The sequence below is a fragment of the Staurois parvus genome, unplaced genomic scaffold (genome assembly GCF_062004578.1).
Source record: "Staurois parvus isolate SC_StPar_1 unplaced genomic scaffold, SC_StPar_1.0 ptg000025l, whole genome shotgun sequence".
Classification (NCBI taxonomy): Eukaryota; Metazoa; Chordata; class Amphibia; order Anura; family Ranidae; genus Staurois; species Staurois parvus.
In genome coordinates, this window is record NW_028317821.1 from 23,993,622 (window position 1) to 24,016,624 (window position 23,003).

Here is a 23,003-nt window from a genome sequence, read left to right on the forward strand (position 1 = left end):
TGACAAAACACGGTCCATAAAACTCTCCTGCAACATTGTTAAATTTGACCCTGGATGTTATGTTTTGATCATGCACTGACAAACCTCATATAGCATGCACTGCCTATACTGTACATATGCTGAGACTTGCAATAGAAAAGAGCAATCCTTTACATTCAATGTAAAATAGCAATGAAGGCTGCAAAAGGTGTCATAAGGATTTCCACACACTGGCAGACACTGTTAATAATTGACCAACCAGCCCCAGTTCTCTTGCAGACATTTTTTTTTTAATTTAGATCCCAGAGATAGTTGCAAAGGTTATAAATTGCATTCCTAGTATACTAGATAATGCATGGTCAATGATAACAAAAATTGAATGTAACTACTGTATAGGATTCCTTGACAGAAGACTTAAAGTGTCATTTCAGCCAAAACATTTTTTTTAGTTTTGAAAAAACAAGGAACGGGTTCAAACTTCAGTCAGGATTTTATTGCTGTCTGTGTCCCGGGATAGAAATTCTTTTTCTTGACAGGATGCATTCAGTAATTAAAAAAAACTGAAGAATGTAACTCTACCCTACTCCACTAAAAATATTTTTTCTTCTGGTGTGTACACCCATTGGATAGTTACTTTATCTCCAATGGATACATTACCTTGGTAAACATGCAGCTTGGCTTGTTCTGGTTCCCAATACTTAATATTTGTCATCTCCATATAACTGAATTGCGTCTACAAATCTAAAAATCCACAGGGTTTTCTATCTTATGGTTTTCTATGTAGATCACCTCCCCTAGAATTCAGCAGCACTTTTTCAATATCTTGAAATGAAAAAGAAGTCATATATCCTCCATGTACATCTCTAAAATGATGAGACACATTGGGATTTTTTGAAGAAATTTTAAAGGTAGGTGTAACGGTAGTACATTAGGCACATGGAAGCTGTATGTGTCAGCCATCTTGTTCAGGTCTCAGCCATATTTGTCAGGAGACCAGTGATCTTATCCCATCTCTCCTCCTGCAATCCGTGGAATTCATAGCCTTAACATTTAACACACTTCAAAAGAGTCTGTTATCTCAACTTTGGGACAGCAGATACCATTGCACAGTCCTTTGCCAGAACTGTAAACAGCTAATTGAAGTCCTGGCAGTATGTCTGTTAGTTTCTGTTGATGATAAAAAAATCTACAGATTAACACTTCTTCCTGACCTATCGTAAAACTATGACAAAATCCTTCAGTTCTGTTACCCATGGCTTGTAGGCTAATTAAAGCACTAAGAAGACATAGCATGCCACTAAAATGTCTACCCAGAAGTAGTCAGGAATGGGCTACCTCTGCCCAATTCACAACTTAACAAAATCCACACACAATTCATAAAATCAAACAGGAACAAGACATATTAATATTAAGTATATATTTGAATGGGGGATATCATACCAAACAAATCATTGTCATACATGACTAAGCTAGCACACACAGAGGGTGAGATAGCAGTCTCCTACCTCCTGGGTGATAGACCAATCCAAGATACTCTGTGTTTTTTTTATCCCTGGAAATGAAGTATAATGCTGGATAATAATGTTCATGTTAGCAGACTGTAAACAGTAGGCATTCAGAAACATGAATACTTATAGGAAACTGTATTAGGGATGTGGTCATAAATGTGGTGATCTCCCAGCCACCACTCTTTCAATCGGATGATTGGTCAGATGGTCTTTGTCAACACCCCTTTGATACCACAGAAAAAGGGTATGTCAAGACCTTTTGACAGCTCTCATTTAACATCAAACTAAGGAACACCTTACTGGATAAGTGAGAGCCACTGTATAATTTTTGCTTATCCTTTAGACTCTACAAACCAGGACATTGTTAAGTATTCTTAATTTTCAACTCCTTTTTTTCTCTGCTGCCTTTTTATCTCTTTATTTCCTTGTAACACCCTTTTTCTATCAATATTTTATTTGCACCATTTTGACTTTTTCAAGCCTATTTTGAAAAGTATTGAAATTGTCTCTAAGGCTTTTAATGCAAACTAAAAGAATCCCTGTCCCTTGAAGAGTGCTACTGTACAGTATATGATAAATCTCTGAACATACCTGTCTGTGGTGATAGTGTGGGTACAGACATTTATTACTCATACTTGTTCTTGCTAATATTGTGAAGGGTTGATAGGCAAAAAATTATCTGGTGGCAGTTTGGAGTTTAAAGAGTTAACCCAGTTACAATCATGCACAGGCTTCTGGCACCTAGATTGTGGTCCCACGAGCTGGAAAATCTTTGTGCAGGGTTCAGCTGAGAGTGGCATTGTTAGGTAAGTGACAGAGCAGTGTGAGATCGGACAGTCCTTTGTCACGAGTTGGTGAGAAGGGCAGGGGTCTGACATTCATATTCATCACAGTAGGCGTCCCTTGATTTCCACAGTAGTGCTGTCCAATCCTTGTACACAGGTGTGCATCTTATATCTATTAACTGATCATTACATAAAGAACAGGAGCTAAGATATGTAAATCAAAATTTTAGGCCCACAATTGATAAATTGCTTAGTAGGGTTCTCCCCCCCCCCCCCCCCAAAACACATTAAATAACTTTTTTTTGTGTTGTGATGACATCTACAATAGCTACACATTGTAAGGCCTCCTTCATAAAGGCAATTCCAAACTACACTAGATTTCAGTGACAAGAATAGGCAGATTATTGCAGCTGGAATGACAGGTGTATGTGAACAGCAGAAGCTGCTCGGCCTGTACAACATAATGACAGACTGACAGCATTCCTAGCAGTTTGCATGTATCCACACATCGCAGATACCTGCAGTTGAAGATGGATGTTCAACCCTGGGCGTATCAAAACTGAGGAGGCCTACGTCCACATATATAAGAACCTTTAACTGACAACTAGGTCATATTCCTATGTTGCAATCAGTGACAAAGAGAAGGTGACATTATAAAACCAAAGTTAGTAGTAGAATATATTTTCTGTATGCTGTTTCTGTATCCCATGTATGCTGTGTCTACTGGACACAGCAGTTTGTGACTTCTGGTACCCGGCTGCTTTGATTGGCTAGGGGATCAGGTGAATGCTATGCGATCACATGATCACAATTTAAACAAAGCTGTTATAAATGAATCATAACAGCTGTGATTCCTATAGTGATGCTGTGATTGGCCCACAGCTATTACATGGTTTCTAGGCCAATCACAGCACCCTGTACCATGTGATAGCTGTGGGCCAATCACAGCACACGATAGTAATCACAGCTGTTATGAATGTAACCCATTCATGACAGTGTAAAACATTGATGTTACAGTGATCATCACTGTAACAGCAAAAAAAAGAAAAATTGTAAAAAAAATGTTAAAAAAAGAAAAAGTGTTAAAAAACACATGTAAAAAAACAAAACTGAAAAAAAAAATGATTCTGTTTAATTTTTTCATATTCAAAAAAGTGACAAAAAAATTACATGTTATTTGTCACTTTATTAAGTGCTGCGCTTTATGTATATAAGTCGTTATTATAGCGAGATCACTATAATACTCCTGAAGAAGCAGCATCTGCTACAAGCTGCAAAACATGTTGAGTTCTATCTATGAGATGTATTCTATTTATGAATAATATTATATATATAATTTCATAGAAAAGTGGTACCTCAAAAGTCTAATTAATTCTCTCTCTCGATTTTCTTTGTGTCATGTGGTGCCAGATAAAATTCCACCACTCACACTTTAAAATTAATACCCTATACATTTAATAAAACTGGGGTCAGCTACCATCTCTTGCCCTCCTCATCCTTTCTGTATACATTGCCAATAATGACCTCCTTCACAGCCCTTAGGCAGGCTTGAGTAGAACTTCTGTGCTCTTCACTGATATAATGAGCCAGGCATACTGTTTATACCTAATGGAGAAGCCATCTACTTTCAAGTATGCAGAGAGACAGGTTCTCTATTAGGGCCTATGGTGCTTCCAAAACAAAAAGATACAGGCTCTTATTTGTTCACACTGTCATCAGTTGGCATAGAAACCCTGTGGAAAACACATAAAAAATATTCTTTCTCTTGTCTTCCTAGACTCTGCTTATAGAATCTTAATGTCTTAAATACCAATTTTCTTTACAGCAAGCCAGTTTCTTTTTTTTTTTTTTTAATTTAGATGAATATCAGTCGGGATGTGTTCTCATAGAGTTCAAAATTCCATTATTGACTTTAAAACATTTTTTTTTCCCTTTTTCTTAATTAACACATGCAAAAATGTAATTAACTCTGATATTTGACATGGATTTCAAAAAGAAAACCTTCTTTAATTTATCAGTAACTGTAACAACACAGAAATGAAATTGTCAACTAGATATGCAACAACAGCTAAACATGTCACTTTGAAATGTCATGTCACCCATATGTAATCCTATTATCCTGGGCCAATAATTAAATTAGAACTGAATAAGTTTTAAAAGTATACAAAAGATAGGAACAAAATCTCTGCAGGAACATATAAAATAAAAGCCTAATATCCGCTTATTTCTATTGGCAAACTCTAATCTAAATGACAGTAGAATAATAGAAGCGGAGATTGGTATCATAGACTTGGACAGGAGACATTGTTAAGGAATGAACAGAGCACACATGCTGTCTGAAAATGGAAATCATTTTAAGAAATATCATGTAACTAAGCAATCATAATGACATTTAGTTCATTCATGTCTATGATTTATCAGCTGCACTTTCAGCACTCTTTTGTGAAAATGATATTTGAGGTAACATTTTGATGGCTGTGGATCCTAAACAAAAATGTAATTAAATGTGTTTATATAACATGTATGTGATATTTTTTTGTGATAGAATAATGAGTCCCAAAGTGCATGCCAAATTCATTATTACCCTTTTTCCCTTTGTAGCGCCTGCCAATGGAATGAGGAGTGCTTGGGCTTCTCTACCCATCCACTCCTTGCTGTTTTGCTTGGACAACTACTAGAAGAGTGAGCTGTGTACTTCTGTGCCCATTTTCCCTTTCTTCTGCCTTCCACTGCTATGTTACAGAGAGGCTGTGTGGGCAGCAGCCACCTGCCATCCTCAACTTCCCTGCTGTGTGAGCATTGGAGCAGCTCTGTATGTTCCCCTGCTTGCTCCTACTCCCCCCACCCTGCCCTGGCAAGTAGCTGTTGTAAGAAAATGAGAGAGGGCACCACCACAGATGGTGGTGCCCTCTCTCGTTTGGTTGCAGATGTGCATTAGGTTTACTCAGAACCTGGTTCAGGGTAGCAGAAACCATCACCTACAGTGACTGTATATAATTTTCCACTTCTTCCCTTTAGCCTTACTCCTTTTTCTTTTGGGGGGGGGGTGGAGGCCCAGTAGCACCATAGTTTTGAACATTTCCTGCAAGTAGCTGCTGTGAGCCAATCAGAGGGAAGAAGAACTTGCTATTTAGATGCTGCGGACACCCACCTCAAAGAGGACCTGATCATGAGGATGTGATCATGAGCAGCCAATTATGAGGACTGAGACTGCTGGGTCAAATGACCTCCAAGCGTATGAGACTGGATCTGTAGCATGCCAGGATTGGTGAGAAGAGCTTTAGAGTTTAATCCCTTACTGCCCACAGTTAATGCAATAGTGACAAATTTTTACCTAACAGACCATTAACTATCTTTGGTGAACAACATTAAAAAGACCACTTTACATGTGCACCACCTTACAGAAGGGCCCCAACAACAGCTGGCTAACATTGACAGATAGGTGCTAGGCACTTTAGACACCACCAGGGATAGCCCATTGCCAGTAACCCATACATCCCACCCGCTATTGGAGCTGTACTCTTAGCGTGCACCCAGGAACATTGTTTGAGTACCTATTGCTAAGAATTACAGTGAGGTTTCTTTTATGTTATTCATGTTTTCAGTTGATTCTATTCTTACTGATACTGGGAGGACTATTTTAATGGGACTTAGGCTTATTGTCAATTGGCGTAAGTTAATGGTCATAGGGGAGGCTAACCTGCCCATCAGTTACTCTAACGTATTCTGTTGTCCTGGTTATTTGTTCTATGCATTGTGTTTGCTTACCATTCCAGAATGTGTTCAGTTTTTAATTCTCAAGTTCCTCTTGGTCTATTTCCTGTGTACTATTATAGAGCAGTAAAATATTATTGCTACACAGTTACACAGTTGTGAGTAACCTATAATCGGGTGTGTCGGTGGATACAAAGCAGGTTATAGAATTGTGGCAGAGAACAGAGTACCCATCATCACCAGTGGCTCCTGCAGAGGTAAGCACTACACCTTAAATACTTCTATCACATAGTTTTGTTAGTGTTAATCAGCTTACAGAAAGATACTGTCTAAGAATCAGTAAGGGTGTTTATTAATGCCTACTGCAGGTCTATACTGGTCATGGAGGTGCCTATTATCCCAACACTGTTTTCAAATTAAAAAAATGATTCCCAAGTTTTTAAAATATGAACAAGCAAAAAAGAATTGCCATACCTAACAAAATGAATAACAATTATAGCAAATCAATTGTGGTGTTCAAACTAACACTCTCATAAATACATGAATGCTAAGGCTCATGTCACACTATCTACACTGTTGCTGGCAAAAATCACCAGCAGCAGAGTTGCTAAAAAAGCTGTGCTCACTTACTTCTTTGTGTAGCTCCTTTTGATAGCTAAATGAGAAACGTGTTAGTCTCTTGTTGATAGAAATGTTACAGAATGTAAGTTGTCAACAAGGGAATAATGTCTCACTCTATTATCTGACAAGAGAGCGACACAAGAAGTAGGTTGTAGGGTTTTTTTTTTTACCTACCCCATTTGCATGAATTTTCACCAGCAACAGAATCACTAATGTGACATAGCCCTGTGGTCAATTTTAAGTGGCTAATTTTAAATACAAATAAATATACTGTATATTCAGTAGCTAAAGTGCTCTCTACTATACTTTATCTAGACAAATATAAATGCCAAGAATTTCATAGAGGAGATCCATAGTGCTACTTTACATGAATGAATTTATAGCTTTTTTTAATTTTAAAGGTAAAGTGTTTTGTATGTTTTCTTTATTATGTTCAGGACTAAAAAAAAGTTTTAATTACTGTAGGTAACATGCATGTTTTCATAGGAATAGTTCATACTTACAGTCCCAACCGACAAGTAACACTCTGAGTGCTCTATCACATGTATAAAAATCCAACCTTTTCTGCAAAGCAAATATATATAATATATATTTATAGACTGCATTTACCACAGAGGTACTGTAAATTCAGACTGTGTGCATGGCCATTGTATTCACTGGATCTGACTGAGGCTAGTAGCTGTGTATATATGTGCTGAACTAATTTAATAAATATAATACAATACTATAAAGCATTGACTGCAATAGTGCATACACGTGAAAGAGAAAATATATGTCCATAAAACTTTGTGGACAATTCAAATCTCTACACATAAAATATAGTGCATCAAAACATCATATATAGTCTATATTAAATTCGGTGACCAATCCAGATCCAATGGCTTCATATCTGTGATCATTTGAGCAATTGTAAGTACAAATTTCTACCATCCCCCTTTGGGCACTCTCTCACCTTAAATTTTTGACCATCACCACAGAGGTAAAAAAACACATTTCTTTAAACAGGAACTTTACAGTCTCAGACAGCGATAGTAACCCTTCTCAGTAATTCAGTGATAGTAGCACCAAAATTTTGGTCTCAGTGGTATATAGACTCAATCAGCCATTCTGGAATCCACCATGCATAAAAGCTTAAATGGGTTAGAGGAAAAATATAGTGCTCACCACTAAACGTCCATTATAAAACAAGTAAAATCACTGCAGAATGGGCAGAAGGGGGATCTTCACATCCACATCAAATTGATAGCAAAGTGGTGTTGTTCAAAGTACACAGTTTTTTATGCTAACAATCAGTATAGGGAATCCTCCTGTGTACAGACATCCAGCTTGCTCCAAGACAGTTACCTGATGACACTGGTACTGATGCTGGCTGGCAATCTGGACACTTGTATTAAATGACCCTGGTACTGCTGCTGGTGGCAATCAGGACACTGTTTCTGTCTGACATTGGTACTAGATAATAATATCACTGGTGCTAGCTGGCGACAATAAGGACAACGTTTTTGGCTGATGATGGTACCTGATGACACTGGTACCGATGCAGGCTGGTGATCAAAACACTGATTCTGACTGACACTGGTACCTGTATGGAGGAGCTCAGCTATGAGGAAAGATTAGAGGAACTGAATTTATTCTCTCTTGAGAAGAGGAGATTAAGGGGGGATATGATCAACAAATACATCAGTGGTTTATATAGTGAACTAGGTGTAGAGCTATTCACCCTGAGGTCATCACAGAGGACAAGGGGGCACTCTTTATGTCTGGAGGAAAAGAAATTTAATCTCCAAACATGGAAAGGTTTCTTCACAGTGAGAGCTGTGAAAATGTGGAATAGACTCCCTCAAGAGTTGGCTCTGGCCAGCTCAGTGGATTGCTTTAATAAAAGCCTTGATTGTTTCTTAGATACACAGAATATAACTAGTTACTAACATTTATAGCTAAAGCTGATCCAGGGAACATCCGTTTGCCTCTCAGGGGGGATCAAGAAGGAATTTTTTCCCTGCAGGAGCAAATTAGATCATGCTTTGCTGGGTTTTTTTTACCTTCTTCTGCATCAACTGTGGGTATAGGATTATAACTTTTTTTTTAATGGTTGAACTGGATGGACTTTTGTATTTTTTCAGCCAGACTAATTATGTAACGGTTAGGGTTAGGGTTAGGGTTACCTTGTGACTTTGGTACTAATGCTGACTGGCAATCTGGACACTTGTACTAGATTTCACTGGTACTGTGACTAACAGTGATCAGAACAATGGTTGTTGCTGACATTGACACTGAATTTTACTGGAAATTGCACTGGTGGTTATTAGGACACTGGTTCTGGCTCACACAGGTACTAAATTCCACTGAGAATGGTAGTAAACACAATGATTCTGGCTAGAAATGGTGCATGATGACACTGTTGCTGGCTGGGGATACTTGTTCTGACTGACATTGGTACTTCATGACATTGATGATATTAGTACTGCTAGCCGGCAATCTGGGCACTTGTACTAGACTTCATTGGTACTACTGTTAGTGGCATTCAGGGCAGGGAATTTGGCTGATGCTGGTATCTGATAATACTGGTACTGGTGCAGACTGGTGATCAGGAATACTGGTACCTGATTACATTGGTACTGATGCTGGTAATCTGGATACTGATACTAGATTTCAATGCTACTGTGACAAGCAGTGATCAGGATAATGGCTGTTGCTCATAGTGGCACTAAATTTTACTGGTAATTACACTGGTTCTGACTGACACTGCAACTACTGTAGAATTCACTGGTACTGGTGGTGGCTGACAGTGATAAAGACAATGGGGTTAATTTACTAAAACTGGGGAGTGCACAATCTGGTGCAGGAGTGCTTGGTAGCCAATTAGTTTCTAACTTCAGCTTGTTCATTTAGGAATTGACAAAAAAAAAAGTTGATTGGTTCATATGCAGAGCTGCACCAGATCTTGCACTCTCCAATTTTAGTAAATCAACCTGGAAATAGCAAAAAGCAGAGCACTGAGGTTAATATTGACTGAAAAACACCTTTATTAAAAGCAGCACACTTACATGTCAGAAATCATCAAAGCACTGTTTCTGACTGACACTGGTACCAGACAAAACTGGTACTGTTACTGCCTGGTTGTGATTAGGACACAGATTATGACTGACACAAATACCTGATGACACTAGTACTGGCCCTTGCTGGTGAACAAGACATTGGTGCTGGTTTACACTATTACTAGATTTCACTAGTTCTTGGTTTGGCTAGCAATCAAGATACTGGTTGTGGCTTACGTTAGTACTGGTGTAACTATTGATCAAGTCACTGTAGTACTGGATGATACTGGTACTGATGTGGTTGGTGGTCAGGACACTGCTTCTTGCTTACAGTGGTTCTAGTGGACAGTGACACGTGTGCTGCTAGTGATCAGCATGTAAAACTCACTCTTTCCTCTCACATCCAAACAGTGTGTCAGAGGAAAGGGAGAGTCAGATCCAAACTGAAGTCATTATTTTCGCTTTGTGATGCTGTGGTTGGTTACATTGATCATGTAGTACAGTGCCAACTTTATTTTCTCTGCACACTTTTTTGTGAACTACACTTCTCCTAAGACAGTACAATGTTTGCGCACCCTTTAGTACATGTGAAAAAAATTATCTCCTGTCCTCAGGAGTGTGTCATCTATTAATTTTCAGTAGTTAAACAGCATTGGCCAGGACTTTGCTCTACAGAAGTTTATTTATCACAGGTACACATATAGTGGCATAAATTTACATAGCACTTTACATATATAATGTACATTCACAAGGAGCATACAATCTAAGGTCCCTAATGCACATTCATACATACACATACTAGGGCCAATTTAGAGAGGAGCCATTTAACCTACCAGCATGTCTTTGGATTGTGGGAGGAAACTGGAGTACTCAGAGGAAATTCATGCAAGTACATGGAGAACATGCAAACTCTGAACATGAGCCAATGACCCTAGTGCTCCTAGGCAGAAGTGCTAACCACTTAGCTACTGAATTCTGCAATTACCTGAAATTAATCAGAAGTCAAGCTTTGGTGTACAATGTAGATGTACAATAAATGTATATGTTAAAACAGAAACGTAGGGGCTGCTATTGCTGACATACGTCTGAAAATGTTAGTTGCCTGAAAGTGCCTCACTTTAGTACATTTTAAGTGTCTGACCTGAAGTGGGAATTTAGCATATGAAAGTCAAACATGTTGGAAAACTAAACCTCAGAAAGCAGAAAAGTTCCTTCCTCTTCCTTCAAGATCCTGATCATTTTTGCTCTTTAACTTACCATTTACATTTTTCCACTGTAGTGATCTTGTGACCTTCATAGCTATTCCACGCTATTCTCCAGTGTCAGCCTTTGGCCAGAAAAGAACTATGCAGCAAACATCACACAGCAGTGAAATGTACTGTATGTGCACCTGTAGGACTCCCAGTATACAATCTATCATGATTGCACTTCCTGTAGGCAAGAGGATATGGCCATGACTGCCTATTCTTGGAAGAAGGAATTCAATGGTAATGGTCATCATTCATTCCAGGGTTAAGGTAGTATCGAGGTAGCCACTGAGAAACACAGTGCTATGGGGTTGAGGAGGGAGAGAGTTGGACAATAAATGTTAGCAAATGTTTACTTACATGGCAGAATGTATGGAAAATATAAGAAGTGAGATGTATCTGTGGTTAGGCTTTCCATATATAATTGTTCTGGATTCCCAGTGAATCAAAATAATGCAGCCAAAGTATCTGCATGACAGCCAAGAAACTAGAATTTTCAGCTGGGGATGTCAGTGGTGATAGCCTATACATTTCCCTAAAGGTTTCCTTTAAGCACTGGTAAAATGTTTTATATTCCATACTGAATCATAAAAATGGTCTTGTAATTATTGCATACAAATAGTGTAAATTACATCCAATTATATGGGATATTTTCTAAAATATCTAGGGTCTAAAAGAAGAATCATAAAGTACTACAAACTCTGTATATAATTACAAACTAACATTTGAAGGTGTAGCAGACAACTTTTGCTAAAGCTTCAAAATGTAAAGAAAACATCAAGGCAAGCAGGAATATTATTAAAAATATTAAGTAAAAAGGAAAAAAAAGCCTATAGTAACTATTTGTAAAAAAGAAAATAAAAAATAGCTACTTTCAACCCATACCTTAATATACTGTAGGCTGTCAGTTACAAAGATGCAGGACTTGTGAATGAACTAGAAAGGCGTTTATCAGCATACTCGCAGTTCATTCAGAACTACAAGCCATCAACCCAAGGGGATGAATGTAGTTGTAGTCTATCCATTAACATGGATGGATTTCATATTTTTGATTTGTGACAGCAGGTGCAGGGAGAGGACCCCCCACTCACTGTAACATTGAGGGAGGATTGGGAAGAGAGGCTGAAGGAGCTGGAACATGTTACACCCTAAATACAGGTGAAACATGTATCATGTTCTGAAAGATTAATTTATCCTTTGAAATGTATTTGAAAGGCAATAAAACAGAATAAAAGACAATGAAGGAAGGCATACTGCCCACATCAAACCGATTCACTCATTATTGAATATATTATTTATTACAAACTGGGCAAATCTAAATGCAGGGATTCTGGCACAGTGAAAATTCTTACTTTTCTGAAAAAAAAAAAAACATTACTAGATTGTGAACTGGATGTGTTCATCTGTTCATAATCATCATCATCTGACTGAGAACAACTATCTACAGGTTATGCAGCTACTAAAACGAACTTAATAAGAGATGTATATACTGGAGGATACTGCTCACACTTGCGCCATTTAATATCAAGGTTGTTGTCTTATCTCAATTGGAGGATGACGAGTGTATTTATAAATGTATTTTCCCGCAACAACTAGTCCCACAGTTCTTTTCCAGAGAGATGCATTTAATCAGCTCAGAGACAATCCATAAAACAGAGGTACAGACAAGGCAGATGACAGGGTACTTAGAATATTCATGCAATCATCAGACACTTTCAGAGGATCCACTTTCTCCTGTCACCCTTTTTCCTGACACCACTTTCTCTTGACACAACTCAACCAAAAAATCTTCCCTAATATACACCCTCTCTCATTGACCAAAGTGTCCAGCAATCTAATTGGTTCGTTTTATGTTTCATGTTGATCTTATGTGTCTCAAACAATGTGTCTAGATCTAGAACAGCTGTATGCATAGATTTTAATTAAAAAGTTAAATAGATACTCCTTGTCTTGTTTATGGCAAAACTGCTATCTTCAACATCCTTGTACAAAGGTGGACAGGACACCCACATTGAAATTCTCTTCACCATAAACAAGTACACTATGAATACTTAAGACCTTTCCAAATCTAATCAAACTTGCATTTTACAATGCTGGTTGATTTGCAAATAATCTGCTCTGAAACGCCCCCCTGACTCTCCACATATTTATCCAAAAAGAGGTTAACCCCAACATAACAAAGGTAAGGTAATTACCTTGTGCATAAATTAACATAGTAAGGAGTCCTTGGCTATCCTTTTGGTCAATAACATGAATAACATACAGTGTGTATATATATATATATATATATATATATATATATATAATTGCAATATCCTACAAAGGTCCATCTTTATTTTTCCATATTACAATAACAAAAACAACTTTCTGGCAGCAAAAAGAAATAAAACTGTCCCAGCAGTGGGGTAATAGTCCTTCAGCCTCTACAGGGGCTCAAACCCCAGTCTGGAGCAGACAAAAAAACAATCCTTAACCCAAAATAATCTTCAGGACTTACCGCCATCTACAGAATAGGTCATTCCACAAAACTGTCACTCCAGGGCTGTGTTCTCGCCTTTCCTAGAGGGTCAAACACAGCACATAGCAACTCCAGTAAAAATGGCTCAACAGTATAGGAGCAGACACTGTTTTTCAGCTATGTGTCTTCCCACACACAGCTCACACAGGCCCCCTGCTAGGTGAAGGCTATACCCTTAACACACCTCTCCTCCCAGATGAGGCCATTAACCCTTGGGCTCCTGGGGTGAGAGGTTGGGGACTCATCCCTCCCATTAACTCTTAAAGACACTAGACTCCAGGGACCCATAACAAACTAAACAAACACAGAGGAAACTGCTAACCAATTTCCCCTCTTGTCGGCATTTCCCTGAAATATCTCAGCTAGGGCTGAGAACCTCTCAAAAGGAACGAAAATAAGGCCTTTCACGATGTATTCTTGGCGCCTTCTACTATATATATATATTTTCTGTATATATAATGTGGCAGTGCGGTACACCTCCAGGGTCTAAATGTGGATTATAACCCAGGATTCTCATCCAGGCAGGTTGAGGCACCATGCTAAAACTAAATATGAAATATTGCAAAATACTCATGGTTATAATGGGTTAACGAAATCTGTCAGTACTGACAATAGAATGTATGAAAGTGTTCATGAGTTTAATGAAGTGCCATCAGAGTACAGTGGTGAGGGTGTGGTGTTGCAACCTGTTATGGTTAAAAACATATTGCCATAGTTTAGTTTGAACAAAAGTGATATATGCAATGTGTCTGCTGCTGAGCCACTCTGTCCTGTGCCTCCTCTGGCAGTGGGTGGGGTACTGCGTAGTATCTCTGATTGGAGCACAGAAAAAGTAGACTGGGATAGATAAGCTAAAATTCTGTTGGCTTTATTAAAAGGAACCTCTGTTTCTAACAGGGAAGCACACACAATTTCTGCTGTGCTAAATGGAGGGACTTCAGAGCAAACTTCTAGACAAGGGATCAATTGCTGTTGCTGCAGATGGGGTCCCTCCCAAAATGGAAGGGCCAAGTGAGATTGAGCACATTGCAGAGGTCGTGCCCACAACCCACAAAGGATCTAATGATCTGGTAATGAAAAATGTGAAGCCAAACAAGCTAGTGTTGGTGGAAGTGTCAGATGGCACAAATCAAGTAATTGGGGTCACCAACCCAAATGTGGAATTGTGTTATGATGGTCAGGTGTCAGGACAGTTGCTGAAATAGGGTCAAGTGCCAGTGGAGTTGGTGGATAGTGACGTTGCCATGGGAGACAACCACTCTGGTGTGTGCGCTTGGTCTCCAGATGCTGCGAACACTGAAATGAGTTCTGATAAATGTGTGTTTTTTTTTACCATGAGGAAAAATGCAAGGCACTGATAACTGTTGATCATTTAGTTTCCATGGGTGACAATAAGAATAACGATAGACCCGAAGGTCAAGTGGACATGCGTGCTGATAACCCTGGAAAATGTGATGACGTGAGTAATAATATGGCAGACACAGTTGAGATAAAAACTGCACTAGAATTAGGCCCCCTACAGGTTCAGGAGGGTAGTCTGGGAAGAGAAACTTTAAATGGCTTATCTGCCCAGAGGAAAAATGTGAAGGAATTTGGGATCTTTAAAGAGGTCCCCTGATATAAAAACATCTGAAGGGCAAGACAATTGGTCTGTCCTTCAGAAAGAGAGTAGGACATTGCTGTCATCTGATAATGGCAGTGACAAAACTGACAAAATTAAGCATGCAGTGTACGTGAGGAAACAAGCAAAGTTAAGTTTGGACAGTAAGAGGATGCCCGTACATAGGATGAAAAGAGGGACTAATGTAACCCCAATAAACAGCTCACACTTTTTGTGTTTAAAAGCGTGACCCCTTCAGTGGTAAAGGGAAAATGGTTGTTGAAAGTGCTTTGTGGCTTTAATGTTATCCGAGACCTAAAGCTCAGGTGTCGACCTCATCCTCAGAAAGATGCCAAGGTTTGTAAGTTTCTTAATGGTAAGATGACTGGTGTGGCCCCAAGGAAAATAGAGAGGAAACACTTTTAGAAGCGTACCCGTAAAAAGGCATGGTGTCTTTATAGAGCCCAAGTCAGTGTAGAAAGGGAACACAAGGAAAGCCATCTCATAAGATGGGAAATAAAGTTTCCCTTTGAAAGAGATGGCTCATGTGGGTGATAGCTGGCACAGAGGTGCCAAATTAAAGAGTTTAGCCTGACCCCTCTGGGGTAAAAACAAAGGGGGGGGGGGATATGTGGTAATGCGGTACCCTGACAGAGTCTAAATGAGGATTATAACTCAGGATTCTCATCCAGGCAGGTTGAGGGGCACCAAGGGGTTTGCCTAATGCAGAGGAATTGAATCCTTATTGTTTTCTAAAATCTTCAGTCCTGGGTCCAGGGTTTGTGAACAGCCAGCACACTGATTACACAGGTGTGCGCATGCCTTTTTGTAGAGGCTTAACCATAGTTCTGGGCTCCACCCCGGGAGATAGGAGATTGTTGCACAGGAGTCAGGAGGGCTCCACCTAGGAGAGGTAGGAGCCAGACCAGCAAGGGGCTGCTAGCTGTGTACTTGAAAGAGCCATTTAGAAAAGAGTCTGCAGGAGACAGATGTGAGCCCGAAGTGGAAGGCCAGAGCGGCAGGATTGTATCTATAAGCCAGGAGGATAAAAGTCTGTATTTGGAAGAGTGAAATGCTGAAAACCCATGTGAGCCAAATTATTTATGTTTGAATGTATGGAACTTTCTTTTAAATAAAATTGGGCTAAAATGGCCCTTAAAAACAAGAAAGCGAGTGGCAGTGTACTTTAAAGCTCTACCCTTGATGCTAGTTCTCACAATATATATATATATATATATATATATATATATATATATATATAAAATGTTTTATATGCATATAAATTTATAAGTAAAAAAGGAAAACATTAAGGGGGAGTTTAATATGCATTCTCAAAGAGAAATTAAAAATATCGGCATTTCCTGCTGAATCCTTACATCACCTCACCAATCAACCAAATATGTTGCTTACAGCTATAGCCTTCTTTGCACTCGAAAGATTGTTGTATTTCAGACAATACATATTATTTACATATCATTATTATTTATCTATCATGTTTTGTTTTAGTTCATGTAGTTATTTAACATAGCAATAGGAACAGAGTGTTTCCTGTAAAACCTGACAATAGACAAGCATTTTTTTTTCAAGGCAGGTTTGACTCTGTAACATAATGCCCATATTGTATGTATTCAATAAGATTATAGAGAGAAAGGGAAATTATTTGTATTTATTCAGAGAATTTCTTGGCAAATGTTATAGCTCTCCATGACAGAAAAAACATTGTAGCCATATTACCGTGTTTTGAAATCACATGCATCATACCAACACAGACAGTAGATATGAATGGGCCTTTTAGACCCATGGATATTAACAAAACCTATTATTCCATGGTTTTTAAACCCCCAAACATTTATTATACTACATCGTTTATTAATGACTGCTTTAAATATTAGTACTATGAATACAGTTATTAATAAAAAACATTTTCACAAATTTCCCCCTGATAAATGCTCATTTTTAGAAAATAGACAGCAATTAGCTATTTGACTCCACTTCTTTCACTATGGATGTTCTCATTGGCTTGCCAATAGAATTTGAGGTAGGTGTACTCACTTTCTCTTTCAGTTTTATTTCATGCATGACTTAATCATAAGTTTCAGTTCTATAACACCATTCATTATTCCCTGAATACTTCTTATGCAAACAATTTATAAAAGAATTCATATTTTTAACTTATCCTATTGTAGTACCCCCCTGACACCCAAAGGTGTGGTGGTGGGATGACATTTCACCTCAGGGTGCAGCTTGCTAGGCATGGTGCATTCCAGCCAACTGTACAAAAATGGATTCCAGTCACTTTTAATGCTGAATAAAAGTGTGTTTATTGCTCACAGAAAGATAATCCTGGGAGAGAGGGGTAAGGGCACAGGACACCCTAGAAAAAGTAGACAGAATAGCAGACACCTCAAAAATTAGAAAAGTAGACAGCAGTTCAGAAAAGAGCCTTTAAGCTGTACCCACTGTTCTATACTATCTTAGCAACAGCTGTCTCCAATAACTACAACTAACAGTAAAGTGCAAGACATGGACGGATGAGTCTATCCTTGATGCTTTCCCAGTCTCTTCCACAGTTTCCAGCCTATGGTAGAGTGACTTTGGGTCGTTCACCTCAGGTCTTCAACAATTCCTTCATGTACGTAGACAGGCCCTCAATTGCAGAGCCTGGAACACATGGATAGGTCTTAGGCTTCAGGCCTACTCAGCACACCAGTTCTTCACACACCCATACTAGATCAAGGTCTGAGCAGGAGGACCCGATCACTTGATCTCCCCAAGTATTTATACTTGCTCCCATGCACAAATAGCATGCATGCATCAGTAGCTAGGAAACTCCTTCTGGTTGGCTGACGAAAGTATACATATTCCAAACCCAGTTTTGCTGCATCTCATCATACTAATGCCAAAGGTACCAATGACATCTACTTGCAAAAGGGGGGAGCTACAGCTGCATTGAACTTTGGAAAAACTAATTGACCAAATATACTACAAATTAGCTAGGTTAAAGATAAATTTAACTAGTAGTCCCTGTTTAGGGCAAGGTGGCTACTCAAGCCTGTGTTATAAACTCCATGGAAACTCTATACACTTACTATATCCTGTTATTATTATATATTTATGTTTATTGATCTAAAATCTGGAACACTTATGAACAATGCTAAAGCTGAAATTCCCTTACTAAAAAAACCACAGCTGTTTTCTATTGATGATGTTCTTTTTTACTAAGCAGATATTTTTTGTTTTGATTTGTTTTTCATCTTACATTTCATTCCTAGGAGAGTAAGTTTCTGTACTGAAAACTACTAGCAAAGCTTAAAGTATTCATTATACACAGACTGATTTAATTTAAACTGAAGAGAGTGGGTATTTTGCAGCTGATAACATTAGTAAGTGTCTGCCCATAAGTAGATATTATGAGAAGATCTCTTTTGCATTTCTATTTAAAATCCAGTTTATTTGATTTCCTATCATCATTCTGAAGATAACTGTGAGACACAGAATCCTAGTGGAGCTGTTTCCTACAGCAGACTATCTAAGATGTTCATTAGAACATAGAATCTGAGTTCTGAGCTGGACGAATGTAATTAAGTAATTTTCCATGGGGACAAAAGAGGTTCATCCATTGTTCAAGTAGCACTTGCTCAGTAGTAAAGATACTTTAATTAGTAATTCAGCAGAATTAAAGACAATAAATGACTAACTGGCATCTGCTTAAAGACAGTATATTCTATGCAGCAATAAATTACATTTATATTTTAGGAAAAAAGTAATAGTTTTTTGTTATTTGTCAAACCAAAATATAAATTCACTCAAATAACCAATTAGTTTAAGGAATCTGTTACAGGTACTGAACCAGGGTTAGATCCGTAGCAATTCTCTGACTGCTAAGCAACATGCTGATTTTCAAAGGCAAACAGGCTGTTTAATTTGCAAGGGAATTTGCACTTTGCAAAGCAATTTTTCCCCAGACTGTGGTGAAATTTCACTTTGTAAAGAATACCCAATCACATGCAAGGAAAATAATGAAGAAAAAAACTGCATTTTTTTGTTTGCATGTGATTGTAAGATGGAAGTCAGCAGAGCTGCATTTCATTTACTAAGGCTTGCAAAAAGTTAGCCAATTGGTTGAATGAAAAAAATAAATACATTCCCCCCATCCACACTTTTGATGTGGATGGGAGATTCCTCCTTGCAGTGTCTTTGTGTTCCAGTGAAGAGACTTCCCTGCTGTCAGAATACACTGATCAGTGCTGCCAGCTATAGCCTGCGGTGCTGATCAACTGGAGAAAATCATTATGGATCAAAATTCGCCTGGTTCAGCAGGAACCATGTATGGGCAGCTTTATCTCTAGGGATATTTTCCTTGAAAAGTGCATATTCTCTTACAATGTAACCAGCCTATTTGCCTGTAGTAAATCAACCCCACTATGCCCAAGACTGTCACATCACCTGCAGGGAAGATCAAAACTGTCTCTTATTATAGTCATAAGCAGCCTAATTTTGCTACCCAGCCAGCAATCAATACAGCGCTACAAAGGAAAAATAAGGTATCCATATGAAAATGATGGCACGGAAGATTCCAACTGTTTTGTGTGTACAGGTCAGGGCAAACAATTGGATGAAAGTCAGTCATACTAATTGGACATTTTTTAAAGTTCATTGTCAGACTAGGACATCTATGGAACTGTTTTCCAGTAACATTTAATTGTTTTTTGAAATACAGTAAATAATGACAATGTTTTAAAGGGGTTGTGATCTTGCTGTTTGTTTACAACTAATAACATAATAGATATCCATCCATCATGATCCATCCATCACAAATACATAGCATATCGCTTGAAAGGTTCATAGCTTTCATCATGTGAATTACTGACTTACAAACTATCCCATTTACACATGCAGTGGTACCTTTAGTGCTCGGTCATACCAGTGCAATTTGGGAATTGAAATCGTGCTTGGAATCTCATGTAGTGAATTTAAGTATCTTAACATTTACGATTTGCTGCAGTGCAATTTCTAAAGTAGCTCTTGCAATACTTTTTCTGCAGTTTTGTTGCAATTTCACATACATAGAATATAATGAAAATCGTCTTGCAAATTGCAAGAAATCGTTGAAAATCTTCAAAAGTAGCAATAAAGTCTTCAGAAATTGCACCTGAAATTGCCCTGCAATTGCACACAAACCGCTCTATTTTAAATCACAGTGGTGTGACCAGTGACTTAAAGAGGATCTAAAGCCAAAACATTTTTTACCTTAATGCATTCCCTATATCAGGGTAAAAAATGTTCCAGTACCTGTAACGCCTCTTCACCCCACTGAGCCATAAGCCATAGCATCTGTGTCTATGGACACAGACAGTGCAGCTTGGGATTGAGCCTGCAGGTGTGTCAGCAATATATATATATATATATATACACACAGGTGTACCTCGGTTTACGAACGCCTCAGTTAAAGTAATTTTCTGTTTACGAATGAAAATCCATTGAAAATAATGCCTCTGTTTACGAAATGTTTACGATTTTTTTTTCACAATACGAAGTGTATGTTGGTACCGATTTTTAAATGCAATTGCCAGCTTTTTTTTTCTTCACTAAAGCTCACAGAATTAACTGTCACTTTCCCTGGAGCTAAAGGATACTCTGTTTCTTTTATCTGGGAAAACAAACTAAAAGGAAACATTGTTTCTTTTAACTCAGGGAAATAAATTAAAAGGAAACTTTCTTTCATTTAGCTGGGGGGAAAGTTACAGCTGAGTCTCTGAGCTATAGTGAAGAAAAAAAATTAAGTTTAAAAACTGGCACTGACCTATAGTGACAGCAATTTTTCTTTTACTTTTTTCTGACCTCCGGAATGGATTAACTGGTTTTCAATGTACTATAAAGAGTGACTACTTGTGAGATATTATGAATGAGGTATTCAGTAAGCTATTAATTCTTGGTTTTCAATGTATTCCAATGGGAAACTGTGTTTCAGTTTACAAATTTTTCGCAATACGAAATGTCCTGGAGAGCGCATTAAATTCATAAACCGAGGTACACCTGTGTGTGTGTGTGTGTGTGTATATATACATATATATACACATTTTACAATCACTTTAAGGCATGGACAACTGGGTCAGTTACCACCAAAAACCTTGTACAGGGAGGGAGAGGTGAGAGGAAAGAAAAGGACAGAAAGATAAAGTTGGAACAGTAAAGAAGACAATAGTTTTCTTAAAAGTGACAAAGTTGCTGTACACACTGTTAATTCACTGGATAGATTTCAGAGAACATTACGTAGCCGTAGCACAATTTTCTTCTGTTTTATCTGTTTTCTTTTCTACAAGATTTCAGTGGGAACAGGATGTTTATCTTAAACAAGAAACTGCTCTCTATTAAATCTTCTATCAGTCTCTTTTACTCAGTAGTATATCACATTTTCTTGTATTTGTATGTTAATGGCTAAAACATATTTTGTTATGTAAATGTCAGAACAGTTATTACCAACATATTGCAAAGGCTGACAGATTTTACCTTTATTGTAGATTGGGTGTTCTTTCAGGTACTCAGCAAAGGTATTTCATTATACACAGCCGCTCACCCTACAATACAAAAACAAAATTAACATAAAATGAAATAAACATGTTGACTAAAAATGCTAAAATATGACTTTTATAGAATTTGGTTGCTTAGTATTTACAGCTTGCCATTGTTACATGGATCAAAACCCAACTATAAGACCTTGTTCACACTTGAGCGTTTGCGATATCAGGCAGCTCCTGCTCCTTTTTAAGCTGCAAGCTTTGCGTGATGTAAATTGCCGTAATTGCAGCATGATTTTCAGGATTTAATTGCGGGACAATTGCGGGAGAACCACATCAGATTATGGTGCCACTCTTCCCGAGATCGCAAACGCTCAAGTGGGAATGGGGCCTAAGGTTCTGTTCAAATTTGAGCTTTTTGTTGCTTGAAGCTCAAAAATACTCAACCATCAAAAATATGTTGTTCTCAATAGCCCTTGTTCACATCTGAGTGTCTTGTCACTTGTAGCAAAATGCTTGTCACTGAGCTCAAAAAAGTACATGAGGTACTTTTCAGGCAGAATTGAGCATTATTTCCCCATAGGCGTCATTAAAAATGCCTGAAAAGTGCAACATGTTTTTTTTAAAGGAAATTTTTCAAGCAGTTTGTCGCATGTTTTCTGCTCAAACAGCAGCTCTTTGCTCCTTTTTAGCAACACTCCATGCCTTTAAGTTAAAAAAAACCTGACAAAAACTGCAAATTCTGATCCACAAATGCTCAGAAACACTTGGAAAAAGCTTGAAAAATGCTTGAAAACATGATGCTTAGGTGTGAATGTAGCCTAAACCAGGGGCATATTCACCAAAAGGCAAACAAGGCATTTGCCTAGGACAGCATTTTTCAGGGAGGCAGCAGCATTTTTCAGGGGGCAGTGCTGCCCCCCAAAAGAAGGGATGGAAGAAGGGACACATGCAGCATGGGGAGCAGGTGGGATCTGAGAGAGGCTGCAGGCTGCTTGATGGTGTATGCAGAGCCTGACTCTTGTACCCGGGGATGTCTGGAGCTGTGAAGGTGTCTTCTCTTTTGCTGGGGTGGTGGGGGGTTGTCAGTGTATGGGGGGTGGTGGTAGTGGAGGGCTGTCTTGGGTGGGGGGGGGTGCTGGGGTGTTGTTGGTCAATGTCAGGCTCTCTTCATGGGGGAAGGGGGTGTTAGTCGGTGTCAGGCTCTCTCCGTGGGGTGGGGGGGAGCAGATTCTTGTGTTGCCTGGGGCAACCATGAAATACACCACTGGCCTAAACTTAACGTGTTTATTTACTTAAGGCAAACAGGTTGTCTGCATTGGCCCAGAGCCTAGCGAAAGTGGGGAACTTTCTCTAGCAAAGAATGTCCAATCATGTTCAAGGAAAATAAAAAAACAGCATTTTGCTTGCACATGACTGGATGATGGACGTCAGCAGAGCTTCAACTCATTCACTTAGTTCTGGGAAAAGTTCCT

General features: G+C 38.5%; 1 protein-coding gene across 1 annotated transcript in view; it reads right to left on the reverse strand.

The window, feature by feature from the left end:
- Positions 1-23,003, reverse strand: part of MGAT4C (MGAT4 family member C) — a 156,804-nt gene that overhangs the window by 45,358 nt on the left and 88,443 nt on the right. The window contains exon 2 of the mRNA XM_089652410.1: positions 21,521-21,588. The gene's annotated coding sequence lies outside the window, so the exon portion shown is untranslated. The remainder of the gene's footprint in view (positions 1-21,520; positions 21,589-23,003) is intronic.